The sequence below is a fragment of the Moschus berezovskii genome, chromosome 4, assembly GCF_049115385.1.
Source record: "Moschus berezovskii isolate FMDL1 chromosome 4, NW_MosBer_1.0, whole genome shotgun sequence".
Taxonomy (NCBI): Eukaryota; Metazoa; Chordata; class Mammalia; order Artiodactyla; family Moschidae; genus Moschus; species Moschus berezovskii.
The window spans coordinates 117,031,739-117,046,893 of NC_142463.1; positions in this window are offsets into that span (position 1 = coordinate 117,031,739).

Genomic DNA, 15,155 nt, shown 5'->3' on the forward strand with positions numbered 1-15,155 from the left:
CAAGAGCCTGTGCTTTGCAGAGAAGCCACTGCAGTCAGAAGCCTCAGCACCACAACTAGAGAGTAGCCCCTGCTCGCCACAGCTAGGGAAAGTCCACGTACAGCAATGAAGACCCAGCACAACCAAAAATAAAGAAATATTAAACATATCCTATGGGCTTGATCGGAGAAGGCAATGGCAACCCACTCCAGTGCTCTTGCCTGGAAAAACCCAGGGACGGAGGAGCCTGGTAGGCTGCAGTCTGTTGGGTCGTGAAGAGTCAGACGTGACTGAGCGACTTCACTTTCACTTTTCGCTTTCATGCATTAGAGAAGGAAATGGCAACCCACTCCAGTGTTCTTGCCTGGAGAATCCCAGGGACGGGGCAGCCTGGTGGGCTGCCGTCTATGGTGTCGGACACGACTGAAGTGACTAGCAGAAGCAGCAGCATGGGCTTGATAATTTTTTTAGGATAAATCTTTGACAAACTTTTTTTCCCCTGTCATTACTGGTTTGATAAGGCTTTTCTATCTTACTGGAGTCAATTTTGAAACAATGTTACTTTCCTAGAAACCATCCAGTTTATTGATATGCAGCTATACACTGTGTCTTCTTTTATCTTTTGGTAACAGTCTATGTGTCTGTAGGCTTCCCTGGTGGTTCAGGCAGTAAAGAATCTGCCTGCAATGCAGGGGACCCAGGTTCGATTCCTGGGGACGGAAGATCCCCGGGAGGAGGGAGTGGCAACCCACTCCAGTATTCTTGCCTGGAAACCCCATGGACAGAGGAGCCTGACGGGCTACAGTCCATGGTGTCACAAAGGAGTCGGACACGACTGAGTGACTATTGCTATGTGTCTGTGTTTTTATTCTCTCTCTCATACCTAGCTTTGGCGCTTGCTTTCTTTCGTCAGATGACTTCAGCTGGAAATAACAGGAAATCAGATTCGATTTGGCTTAAAGGATAGGAAATGTATTATCTTACACAACAGAAAGTTCAGAGACAGGGTGTCTCCTGTGCACCAGGACTCTGGGTGTGCTGTCCTGCAATCCTTTACGCGTTGCCCTTTGCCTAGAAGCATGACGATTACAGCAGTTCCAGGCATCACTCCTAAGGATCTAGACAAAGAAAAGGGCTAACTACCTCTTCTATGTGTCTCTTTCTTAAGAGTGAGAGAATGTTTCTCCCGCAATCTTCCCATCACATGCCCATTCCTAAATCAATCACTAGAAAAGGAAATAACTTACTTTAGCTTAGTCATTTGGAAGTGGAATGATTTTTGAAGAGTCAACCACCTTGACTGTCATATCTGTTTATCTTAATCAGGCTTCCCAAATGTTTGTCTAGTTTTTTATTTGTCTTGTCACGATTTTTGATTTCATGATCAAGACTTTGCTATTTGTTTGTTTTCTCATGGATTATTTCTTTCTGCTACTTTATTTAGACTTACTGTATTATTCGCTTATTTCTAAAGTTCTAAGGATTTGTTTTTAAACAAATTCACAAAAGGCTATAACATTTCCTCTTATTGCTATTTTAGCCACATCTGTTAGATTTTGATATGTATTTTGTCATTGCTATTTGTCTGTAAATAATCTATAACTTTTGTTCTATTTTCTTCTTAACTCAAGGCTTATTTAGCTGAGTGTTTCACGATATTTGCTTGCTTTGTTTCCAATGGGAGTGAGCAGCACTATCTTTATGTTGTTATTTCCCACTATTATTGCACACTGATGTGGGCTACGTGAGTTTTCTGCATGTGAATGTCTTAAATGTGTATGTGAAGACAATGTTTTCTTCTGTTTCTAAATAAAATTTTAATATTCTGTTAAAGTAATAAGACATAATTTGAGTTATATAACAGAACACAAGGCATATAATAAGAAATAACTGATTCTTGCCCCTTCTCTTGCATCTCCTCAGTCCTGTCCCCCAGAGGCAATCATTTTCAACAATTTCAACTGTATCATCTGTTAATTTATCTCCACATTTCCAAATAATACGTTTGTAACTATTTCTTGATTTTAAGGCTCCCTGCATGGCTATTGTGTTAAACCCTCTTTCCCCTGAATTTTATGAATTCCTATGTCTTGATTGACTTGGCTGGAGCAAGTTTGCCAGGGCATCCTGAGAAAGGGTGTGCAGGTGGTATAGCAGATGCCACTGGTGTTCCACCTCAAATTCACTTGGTTCACCTGAATTCACTCATACTTGCTGACTAGTTCAATTTCTCCTGAGAATTAAACAAAGGAGATCGATCCTGGGTGTTCATTGGAAGGACTGATGCTAAAGCTGAAACTCCAATACTTTGGCCACCTCATGCGAAGAGTTGACTCACTAGAAAAGACTCTGATGCTGGGAGGGATTGGGGGCGGCAGGAGACGGGGACGACAGAGATGAGATGGCTGGATGGCATCACCGACTCGATGGAGGTGAGTTTGAGTGAACTCCAGGAGTTGGTGATGGACAGGGAGGCCTGGCGTGCTGTAATTCATGGGGTTGCAAAGAGTTGGTCACGACTGAGCGACTGAACTGAACTGAACTGAAAAGGAAAACTAGTGACCTGGAAACATCTACTCCCCTTGGGTATGAGAGAGGCTCTAAGAGTTTAATTTCTCCTTTTACAGATTTTCCAGTTATCCCCTTATTTTCAAAATCATACCTGATCCACATCTTGTGTAGTACCTAGTTCTTCCAATTCCTGAACTTTCCCAAGAACTTTCAGGAAAATTGTTTTGCTTCTCAATAGCATTCCTCTCATTTTGGAAATAAGATCAGTTCCCTGTGACTCAATTTTCTTTAACAACATGACCAAGATTTGTGGTCATCCCCACAAATGTTGTGGTCATCTCCACGTTACTTCAGAGATACTAAACAAAATACTGCTATTAATGGCTGAATACTAAAAGGAGAACTTTATACCTCTCTTTATCTTAATCAGACTTGTCCAAGTTCTATTTCATTGATCTTTTCACAGAGTTAACTTTTGATTGTTTGATCAAGTGTATTCTTTTATTTGCTTTTTATTTTGTACATTGAAATCTCTTTTATATTTGTAATGATTTTTAGCCTTGAAGAATATCCTCTTTCTTATTTCTAAGTTTGTATTTTTTTTATACCTGCAATAAGTTTATTATTTTATCAACTGAACAACTTTATCAATCCTCACCTCCCCCCTCAAAAAACGTTTAGAAAACCCTTTGGGGAATAATTTATGGATAATAAGTTAAATAATAAAATAAATCTCTCTTATTTATGTAACATGGTGATTATAACACATTGCATATTTTAATTTGACCCATCAATTTAAGTACCTCTATAAGAGCTCAACAAACACTTAATATAAAATATTTTAAACCTACTTATGTAAAACCAGAAAGTTATGCCATAAAAAAGTAGCACATATAGAAGAACAAGAGTTTCATAAAAGAGCAATAACACATTTTTGACAAGGTTACTCTAAAAAATTAAGCTTGAATGTATATCATTTGCATTAGGTAATTGGTATCATCACTCAGGGCTGGCTAACAGTAAGGTTTTGTACGTATGTATTTTATAAATCTCGTATTTTTCAACTTTCCAATCTCCATTTTGTCTTTTGAGTAATGTTTTGTGTTTGTTGTTTAAGGTTATGTATGAGTGATGTTGATGAGAGCATCTATCAGAAACACAGGGAGCATCAACCTTGTCATTACCAGGGCACAGGTTAAAGTTGCTTCTTAAAAAACGCAAAAGCGAAATCAGAAGAAGTGATTTAGAATTCTGAAGCAGAAAATTAACTGTTTAAAAGTATTTTAACACTGTAAAGCAATTTTCCTCCAATTAAAAAATAAATTTTAAAAAATCATCACACATTAAAAAAAGTATTTTACATCGTTAGTGTTAGTCGCTAAGTCATGTCCTACTCTTTTGGGGATCTCGTGGACTGTAGCTCACCAGGCTTCTATGTCCATGGGATTTCCCAGGCACAAATATTGGAGTGGGTTGCCATTTCCTTCTCCAGGGTAAGTCTGTAGTTTTTAATACTGTGTGCGTGCAAGCCAAGTCGCTTGAGTCGTGTCCAACTCTTTGCAACCCTATGAAATGTAGCTCGCCAGGCTCCTCTGTCCGTGTGATTCTCCAGGCATGAATACTGGAGTGGGTTGCCATGCCTTCCTCAGGGGATCTTCACCCAGGGATGGAACTCCTGTCTTTTACCTCTCCTGCAGGATTCTTTACCACTGGCGCCACCTAGGAAGCCCATTTTTTAAATACTAAAGAACATGCATAATGCACTTGAAAATATATGGGTTACTTTCAAATATCTTTCGATATTGATTTCTAACATAATTCCACAATGATAAGAAAACAGACTGTGTATGAATACCTTTACAGTATGAAACTTTTGTACCTTGTTTTATGTTCCTGGATATGTTCCAAGGTCTCTTTCAGTTCAGTTCAGTTCAGTCACTCAATCGTGTCCGACTCTCCACGACCCCATGAATCACAGCATGCCAGGCCTCCCTGTCCATCACCAACTCCTGGAGTTCACTCAAACTCATGTCCATCGAGTCGGTGATGCCATCCAGCCATCTCATTCTCTGTCATCCCCTTCTCCTCCTGCCCCCAATCCCTCCCAGCATCAGAGTCTTTTCCAGTGAGTCAACTCGTCGCATGAGGTGGCCAAAGTATTGGAATTTCAGCTTTAGCATCAGTCCTTCCAATGAACACCCAGGACTGATCTCCTTTAGAATGGACTGGTTGGATCTCCTTGCAGTCCAAGGGACTCTCAAGAGTCTTCTCCAGCACCACAGTTCAAAAGCATCAATTCTTCGGCGATCAGCTTTCTTCACAGTCCAACTCTCACATCCATACATGACCATGGGAAAAACCATAACCTTGACTAGACGGACCTTGGTTGGCAAAGTAATGTCTCTGCTTTTGAATATGCTATCTAGGTTGGTCATAACTTTCCTTCCAAGGAGTAAGCGTCTTCTAATTTCATGGCTGCAGTTACCATCTGCAGTGATTTTGGAGCACAAAAAAATAAAGTCTGACACTGTTTCCACTGTTTCCCCGTCTATTTGCCATGAAGTGATGGGACTGTATGCCATGATATCTTAGTCTTAGTTTACCCTATATGGGAGATTGAATAGAATTTATCCTACTCTTGTGTGAAAATTGTATAAATCTTAATTATGTTGAGTTGGTTCGCAGAGCTTTTCAGGTCTACTATATTCTTGTACTTTTCTGTATATTCATTCTATTAATTTTTGAGAGTTTGATATTGAAACTCCCACTAAAAATCTTAATTTGTCTACTTAAAAAATAATTATAATAAACAGTGGAACTATATGCAACTTTGTTCTGCATTTCCAAGTCTTCTATAAATGTATTATCATATTTTCATAATTAAAAAAAATAAAAATTAAAAAATTAAGAATATGGATAGATTTAAAGTCATCTATGACATTTGCCCCACTAGTCTCTGGTTTACTGTTTTCCTGTGACTACTGTGATTAAATATTCTTTAATTTCTTTCTCATTTGCTGAAAAAGCACAGTTTCATCAGATTATTTAAATTATACAAGTATTTATATCAATAAAATTATGTAAGACAACTATTAGTCAAATAAGTTAAACCCTTCAATTTATGATTTTCACATATCCAATGAAAATCTGTCTTTTAATAGAGCACACTTTTATAGCAAGTCTAAGAACTCTTGGCTTAGTAGTAGTAGGCCCAAAAGACATTTCTTCTGTACTTTGGTAAAAATTTTATTTTTTCACATTTTGAAGTCCATCACCCATTTTGAGTTCATTTTTTTTTTTTTTTTGAGATATGAGGCTTAAATTGAGGGTTTTTTGTTTGGCTATGAATTACCAATCATCTATTTAAAAAGCCTTTCGCCATTGAATTGCTTTGGCACCTTTGTCAAAATCTGCTGGGCATGTTTGTGTGGGTCTGCAGCTGGTTTTCTGTTCTATTCCATTAGTCTATGTGTACTCCTCTGGCAATCAAGTCTTAATTAATGTAATTTATTTTTCTCACTTTATTCTTTTTCAACATTATTTTTTTTTAGTATTTTTTATTTATTTATCTTTGGGAAAAGATTGAAGGCAGGAGGAGAAGGGGATGACAGAGGATGAGATGGTTGGATGGCATCACTAACAAAATGGATGTGGGTTTGGATGGACTCCGGGAGTTGGTGATGGACAGGGAGGCCTGGCGTGCTATGGTTCATGGGGTCGCGAAGAGTCGGTCACGACTGAGAGACTGAACTGAACTGAACTGAATTGCTTTACAGAATTTTGCTCTTTTCTGTCAAACCTCAACATGAATCTATTATTGCTCCTTTGTCTTTCCATGTACATTTTAGAATAATATTCACTGTCTATACCTACAAAAATTTCTTGCTAGGATTTTGACAGGAATTGTGTGAAACCATTATATAGTTTGAGGAGAAATAGCTTTTTAAAGATGTTAAATTTTCTAATCCTTAAAACATTGTGTATCTCCCCATTTATTTATATTAAAATTGTTTCACTAGTGTTATATAGTTTTCGTCATACAAGTCCTGTACATATTTTGTTACATTTTCACCTGTTAGTTCTTTTCAGTGATTATAAATGAAATTGCATTTTTAATTCCAGACTCCACATGTTCATTGCTAAATATATAGAAATAATATTTTTTTACTCTTTACCTGTGTTCTGCAAACTTGCTGGATATTCGTTTAGTAGCTTCTAGGAATTTTTTATGAGTTCTTCAGATTTTCTACATAGGTGATCATATCATGTACAACTAGGGATATTTTTATTTCTCTCATCCCAACCTGAAAGCCTTTTAATTTTATTTTCCTTATTAAACTGGCTAGAACTTTTAGCATTATGTTAAGTAAGAGTGGTCAGAGCAGACATCTTTGCCTTGTTTCCTCTCTTAGTGGGGAATCAGGGAGTTTTGACTATTAAGTATGATATTAGGGTAATACTTACTTTCTAAAATGAACTGGGATGTGTTCCCTCATTGTCCATATTCTGGAAGGGGTTGTAAAAAATTGTTGTTATTTTAAATGTTCAGCAGAATTCTCCAGTGAAATCATATAGGCCTGGAGATTTCTTTGGGGGGAGGTTTAAAATTATGAATTCAATTTCCTTTATAATTATAGGATTATTCAATTATCTATTTTATTTTAAGTGAATTGTGGTAGTTTGTACTTTTCAAGGAATTGTTTCATTTTATCTAAGTTGACAAATTTATGTGTATAAAATTGTTTGTAGTACTTAAAAATTTTCCTCCTGATTTATGCAAGTTCTGGAGTGATAGCTCTTGTTTCACTCCGATATTGGTGATTTGTGTCTTCCTTTTTGGTCAGTCTTGCTAGAGGTTTGTCAATTTTTAAAATATTCTCAACAAAGATAAATTTTCACAATTTTTTTTGTTTCACTGATTTTCTCTGTTTTCCTTGTTTTCTGCTCTTCTTCTTATTATTTAATTCCTTCTGTTTGCTTTGGATTTATTTTGCTCTTCTTTCTCTAGGTTCCTGAAGTAGGAGATTAGATGATTGATTTGAGATTTTCCATTTTTTTAACGTAGTGGTTCATGCTGTAAATTTCTTTCTCAGTAGTATTTTAACTGTGTCCCATAAATTTTGATATGTTGCATTTTTATTTTCATTCATTTCAATGTATTTTTAATTTCTCTTAAGATTTCCTCTTTGGCCCATGTATTGTTTGGAAGTATCCTTTTTACTTTCCAAGTGTTTAGAGATTTTTTTCTGTTTTCTTTTTGTTGGATTTCACTATGTCTAGAAAACATGCTTTTTATGATTTCAGTTCTTTCAGGTTTGTTGAGTTTTTGCTTGTTTGTTTTTGTTTTTGCTCAGGATTTGGTCCACTTTGGTGTATATTCTGTGGAGAGTTGAAAGGAAATGTGTGTTCCGCTGTTACTGAGTGGTGTGTTCTGTAAATACCGATCGGATCCTGTTGGTTAAGGTGTTATCGAGCCCTTCCGTATCCCTGTGGATTTCTGTCTGATTGATTCATCAGTTGTTGAGAGGTGTTGAAGCCTTCAACTGTAATTGTGCATTTATCAAGTTCTCCTTCTTTTCTATCATTGCTGCTTCACATTTAGCAGCTCTCCTGTTTGCTCTATATTAATGTAGGGTCTTTTTGGTGGATTGATCCTTTCGTCATTATATAATATCCCTCTCTGTCTCGGGTGATATTCTTAGCTCTGAAGTTTACTTTATCTGATGCTTTTGTGGGTAGTGTGAGGCCAGTTTTTCCTACGATGTTGCTGGAGTGGAATATTTGTTATCTGAATGCTTTGGGTCACGCTAAGCAGGTCCTTCTTAGTCCTTTGGCTAGAGAGAACATAGTTCTGTCAGGGTTTCATTTTTGGCTGTGCCATCGATATTTCTGGGTCACTGGTTTTTCACTCAAAATTTGAGATATACAAGGCCAAAAGAAAATCCAGGGAACACACCACTGTGTCATTCCTCAGAGTCTAAGATCTCTAACTGGTCTACTTTTTTCTCCCCAGTTTTTAAGAATATTATTTTTGTTTTATATACAATGTCCAGGATTTTTAGTTGTACTTAACAGGAGAAATACGGACAAGTACCTTTTACCCATATTCTCAGAAATGTCTGAAACTTTATATTTTTAATATACATATTTAAACTTATACTTTCTATTGATACATAGAGTTAATCACAGTCTGTAGTTTCCTCCTGAAATATTGGAGGGAAAAACACCCGACCAGACCCTCCATAGGAAAAGTCTCTATGTGTGTGATTTTTTTCCATTTATTTCCTTTTTCTGTGTTTTCTACACTTTCTATAATTAGCATGTATCATTATAAATAACATTTGAAAGCACAATGTTCTGTGTACCTTATGTTACTATTATGAAGTAAAACCCTGTTCATTTCTACATCATTTCTACCAGCAAAATAGAATTTCATAGGCCTTCTTTTTGCTGACAATGCTAACAATAAAATGGCAGGTTCTAATCTGAAAAATGCAGCTTCATAAGTCTCAGAAAGAGATGAAAGAGGTGTCCCCTTTCTCTTGAATGAACAGAAGGAGCATTATCATTCTGCATGATGAAGCTAGCTCAAAGAACCTAGTCTGATTTTTTGTCAAACCGAAGACTTTGATGAGAATATCAAAAGATCTAAAATGCATAATTTGATTTGGCCATCTTATTTCACAACGTGTTGTTTGAGCAATAATGTAATTGACACCTCTGTATTCCTGTACAGAGTAAATACCTGTAAAATTGCTCTGTCAGATAAGAAGCAGTTACTGACACTTTCACTTTCTCAGTCATGTGTGTGGGGGAAAGAAGTCTGTGGTCTGCTAGACAGTCTCCTTCAACAAAGACATTGAGAGATTTATTTCAATTAATTAACAAATTACATTAAAAAATCCATGTGGGGCTGAAAGCTGAAGGCTGTTCTCTGTGCTGACAGACCCAAATAAAGCAACAAAGGAAAGGGAGATAGATCATCATTTTGGGCCTGGGTAAGAGCCTGATTATCTCTGTGTTGTACTTCTTGCAGCTCAGAATAACTGTTTTGCTGAACTAATCTGCAAAGCCAACACAAAGTGAGTAAGAAAAAATATACACAAATATATTGTTTAATCCTCTGTGGTCCAAGAACTTCAGGCAGATTCAATTTCTCAAGAAGAAAGGGCCTGGGGCACTATCCCTTTTGAAATATTAATTCTTTTATTTTCTGCCAGCAATCAAATTAAAGGAATAGCTCTGAGCACTATCTTCCAGGAATATGTGAGTTTTCCTTATGAAAATGAGGTCCACCTGGCAGCAGAGTGAGTTTCCTCATACTTCTAGTCTCCCAGAGGTAAGGAATTGGCTTTATTTGGAAACAGGGAACTGTCCCCTGGAAGAGAAACAATAGGGTCGTAAGTCTCGTGCATTGGAGAACTCAGAGCATCTTTGTAAATGCTTTCTGAATGTGTGCTCTAAAACCCTAACTGCAGGTGTAACAGGCATCCAAAGAGAGACGTGTCAGTTCATATCCGGCACTCCTGGAGACTTCTAGCTTCTACCTGAGCAATATGAAACCGGACCTGAGTGAAGTCTCTTTTTTTCTTTCTTCCCTCCCTGTCTCTCTCATCCCCCTCTTCCTTTGTTCCTTCTCTCTCTTTGAAGAAATATAAAAACAAGCCAGTCAAGAAGTGAGGAATAACTTTGTGTAGTGCAATACGTTTTCAAATCTTAGGAATAAGATAGATGGCATCCTTAGGTTTGCAAATAGTCATGTGAGCACTCAATAGCCACAGTGTAGCTATAGACAGCGGAGAAGGCAATGGCAAGCTACTCCAGTACTCTTGCCTAGAAAATCCCATGGATGGAGGAGCCTGGTAGGCTGCAGTCCGTGGGGTCGCTAAGGGTCGGATACGACTGAGCGACTTCACTTTCACACATTGGAGAAGGAAATGGCAACCCACTCCAGTGTTCTTGCCTGGAGAATCCCAGGGACGGGGGAGCCTGGTGGGCTTCCGTCTATGGGGTCACACAGAGTCGGACACGACTGAAGTGACTTAGCAGCAGCAGCTATAGACAGACATCTGGACTAATGCAGGATTGAATTTATATTTGAAAACCAATTAATGTAATTCACTGTATTAATAGAGCCAAAAATATGATTATTTCAGTAGAGGCAGAAAAACCATTTGACAGAATTCAACGCTCATTAAGTGTTTTTAAAAAACAGTTTAAGTAGGAACAGGTGGGCTTCCCAGGTGGCTCAGTGGTAAAGAATTTGCCTGCCAATGCAGTAGCTGCAGGAAATGTGGGTTTGATCCCTGGGTGAGGGAATATCCCCTGGAGGAGGAAATGGCAACCCACTCCAGTATTCTTGCTGGGATAGTCACATGGACAGAGGAGCCTGGAAGGCTACAGTCCTTGGGTTACAAAGAGTTGGACATGACTGAATGGCGAAGCACTCACAAGAAGGAACAGAAGAAAACTTTCCTAACCTGATAAAGGGCATATATAAAGAACCTACATTCAACATCATCAATAGTGAAAGACTGCATGCTTTCTCCCCAAGGTCAGAAGCAAGGTGAAGAGTCTGCTCTTACCACTCTTTTAGCATAGTGCTGGAAGTCCTAGCTAGTGAAATAAGGCGATAAAGGAAACAATTTAAATGTACAGATGAAAATGAGGAAATAAATTTTTTTGTATTTGAAAATGACTGAATGGTTTGTATAAAAAAGTCCCAAGGAATCTATATTTCAAAACTCCTATAGCTAATGAGTGAGTTTAACAAGTTTACAAATTCAATATACAAAACTGTCTGTATTTCTATATACTAACTGAACCATCAGAACTTTATTTTTTAAAGTATCACAATAGCATGAAGAATATGACATATTTAGGGATACATTTGACAAAAGATGTGCAAGACACATATACTGAAAACTGCTAAGGGAAATTCAAGAAGACTTAAATGGAGAGCACATGTGTTCATAGATCAAAGGCTTGGAATTGTTAAGATGTCAGCTCTCTCTAAACTCATCTATGGAATCAAAATCCCAGCAGGCCTTTTTAAAAAAACATCGACATGCTGTTTCTAAATTTATATGTAAGTATAACAATATTTGCATGGAAATGCAAAATCTATACGGAATAGCTTTTGAAATTTTGAAAAAGGAGAACAAAGTTAAAGAGAGTGCAGACATATAATCATAAACAAATGGCTGATTTATTTTTGATAAAGATGCCAAAGCAATTCAATGAGGAAAGTATAATCATTTCAACAAATGGTGCTGGAACGATTGATAACCAATGTGAAAATTAAACCTCGGTCCTTAACTCATACTATATATAAAAATTTATTTAAAATGGATCCTAAAAACAAACTTATGGTTACCAAAAGAGAATGTAGGGGTAGGGAGGAATAAATCAGGAGCATGGGATTAACATACACAAACTACTATATATAAGCTGGGCTTCCCAGGAGGTGCTAGTGGTAAAGAACTAGGGGTGCAGACACAGGAGATGTGGGTTTGATCCCTGGGTCGGGAAGGTCCCCTGGAGGAGAGCATGACAACACACTCCAGTATTCTTGCCTGGAGAATCCCATGGACAGAGGAGACTGGTGGGCTATGGTCCACAGGGTCGCAAAGTTACACATGACTGAAGCAACTTAGCATGAATGCATATATAAGATAGATAACCAACAAGAACCTACTGTATAGCACAGGAAACTCTATATTCTGTGATAACCTATGCGAGAAAAGAATCTGAAAAAAGAACAGATATATGTATATGTACAACTTGCTATGCACCTGAAAACAACAACATTGTAAATCAACTATAATCCAATAAAATTTTTAAAAAACATTTAAAAATGGATCTTATGTCTAAATGTAAGATCTAAGCCTATAAAGCTTCTAGAGGAAAACAACAAAAAATCTTAATGACCTTAGATTTGGCAGAGATTTATTAAGTAGGATTAAAAAGCAATATAAAAAAGAAAAAAACTCATAAAAGAATAAACTGGTAAATTGTACTTCATAAAATTAAACGTTTGCTTTTCAAAAGACAATGAGGAAAAAAAGGCAATGAGTGGTGATCATTTTGTAGTGTGGATAAATATTGAATCACTGTTGTGCGCCTGGGACTATCACAGTTTCTAGGTCAATTATACTTCAGTAATAAAAATAAGAAAAGAAAAGAAGCACCAGACCTCACACACAGATAAAAACCCCACAAATACATACATGCAAATTCATTTGGATGATACCCTCTCAAAAAGAGACAATGATAAGAAAATAAAATGATGAGTCAGATTGGGAGAAGGTATTTCTAAAATATATCACCCAATAAAGGATTTATATCTAGAATTTTTAAAAGCTGAAACTTTACCTCTCAATAATAAAAAAATGAACAACCCAACTTTAAAATATGAGCAAAACATTTGAATTAATACTTCATTAAAGAATATATACAGTTAGTAAATAAATACATGAAAAGATGCTCCATACCATTAGTACATGGGTGTTTATAGCAGCTTTATTGATAACTGCCAACCCTTGGAAACACCAAGATATCCTTCAGTAGGTGAATGATGAATAAACTGGTATATCTAGGCAATGGGATCCTATTTAGGGCTAAAAAGAAATCTGCTCTCAAGTCATGAAAAGGCATGGAGGAATCTTAAATGCACACCGCTAAGTGAAAGAAGCCAATCTGGAAGAGCTACACAGTGTATGATTTCAACTATATGACATTCCGGAAGAGGTAAAACTATGGAACCAGTGAAAATATTAGCAGTCACCAGGAGTTACAGAAGTGTATTGATGAATAGGCAGAGCAGTGAGGATTTGTAGGGCAGCAAAAATACTCTGTATGTTACTATATTGATGGATACATTTGTCTAAACCTGTAGAATGCACAACACCAAGAATGAACTCTAAAGTAAATCATGGATTTTGGGTGATCATGATGCATCAGGCTTGTCAGTTTTAACAAACGTACCAACAGGGGATGGCAATAGTGAGAGAGGCTGTGCATATGTTGGGGCGGGAGGGATATGAGAACTCCCTGCACCTTACCCTTTGCTGTGAATCTAAAACGACTCTTAAAAAATGTTTTTAAACATGAAACACACACACACACACACCTGACCTGAAGGGCTCTAGAAAAGGAATTAAGAACTTTTTGTCCAAGCCCAGCACAAGGCTAATAAAGAATTCACACAAAAAAAGAAGAAAGTAAATCTCAAAACAATGCATGCAATATTAATCAATTTAATAACAGTTCCAAGTGCAAAATGATCGCAACTATAAAATAAAGGAGTGACACTTTTCTGTGCACCAGAAACTGAACACAACATTGTAAACCGACTATACTTCAAGTATAAATAATAAAATTTTAAAAGCAAAAAATAAAAGGAGTGATAAATACAAGATCAGGATTGTGGTTGAATGTCACCAGGAAAGAAGATAATGAAATCAGAAGGAGCTCACACAGTGCTTCAAGAATAGTGGTAATATTCTATTTCCTCCACTGAACCAGGTACAAAACAGTCATATCTTTTCTAAAATTTTTTAATCTACTCAATTAAAAATAGAGAAAAAATAAACATCACCTGCTTGTGACAAGCCAGGAGCAGTTGGGAATGATATCAAAGATCTAATTAGTATTGGGATGGAATGAGGATGGAGACGTGCCCCACTGATCTGTGACAATTCTGGGGTGATCTTCATGGTGGGACTAACTCAATAAACTGAGAGCAGCCTCCATAAGCGCATAATAGGCCCAGTGTTCCTCTTTTCCCAGTGATTCACACCTGTTCTAAATAGTTTGTGGATCAGACTTCAAGTGAGTGAAATTTTCCAGAGGCTTAGTAGAAATTTTAGTGTAAAGAATGTGATAGCTTCATCCCACATCTGCAGAGGCCTTCTTGCTTTCCATACTGAGAGTGGGATGCTGTGGGAGCTGATGGAGATGGTGTGTATAGATAAGGGTCTCTATCTCGGTATGACTCGGTGGTAAGGGCAGTTAAGGAGAAGTTGGGGGCATGAGAATGGAAAGATTTCTGGGGTTAATGTGGAAGCTCCTTAAAGACCTAACTCTGAGAGTCTGTATTTTAGAGTGTTAGGTCTGGCAGTTCATCTGAACACATTTCATTTTCTCAATTTTCATTAGGGCTGGCCTAGACTTCTCTTCCTCTTCTGAGCCTGTGGGTTCTATCGCGTCACATCACCTGCGAGGCTTACTGCCTCACTGCTTCTCCCCCCACCCATATTCAGCCCCCACTCCCACTGGATTCCCTGGGGCCACCTGCAAAAAAAAAAAATTGTCTCTCAGATAATGGAAAATTTACTCTAAATGCTTATTTTAGCTTGAGAAGTACCCGCTCTCTCAGGCCTCTGTTGCTAATATATCTGTTCTGATGTGTGGTTTTTGCACAGTTGAAGGGTCATGCTGACTCTCCTTCTGCCTTTAAGCAGGACTGCCTTCCCCCATTTCTGATGGCTCATTTCATCTATGAGTAACCAACTGAGGGCCTGGTGGGTATTATGATGGGAAGGGGAGAGGAGTGTGGTCCCTGGGAAAAGAGGCCTCGGTCCTTCCATTGAGCAGATCTCAGTCCAACAGCACATACTCAGAGGTAGGCACGTAGTTCCCATTAGGCCCCCTGGAGTTGAAGA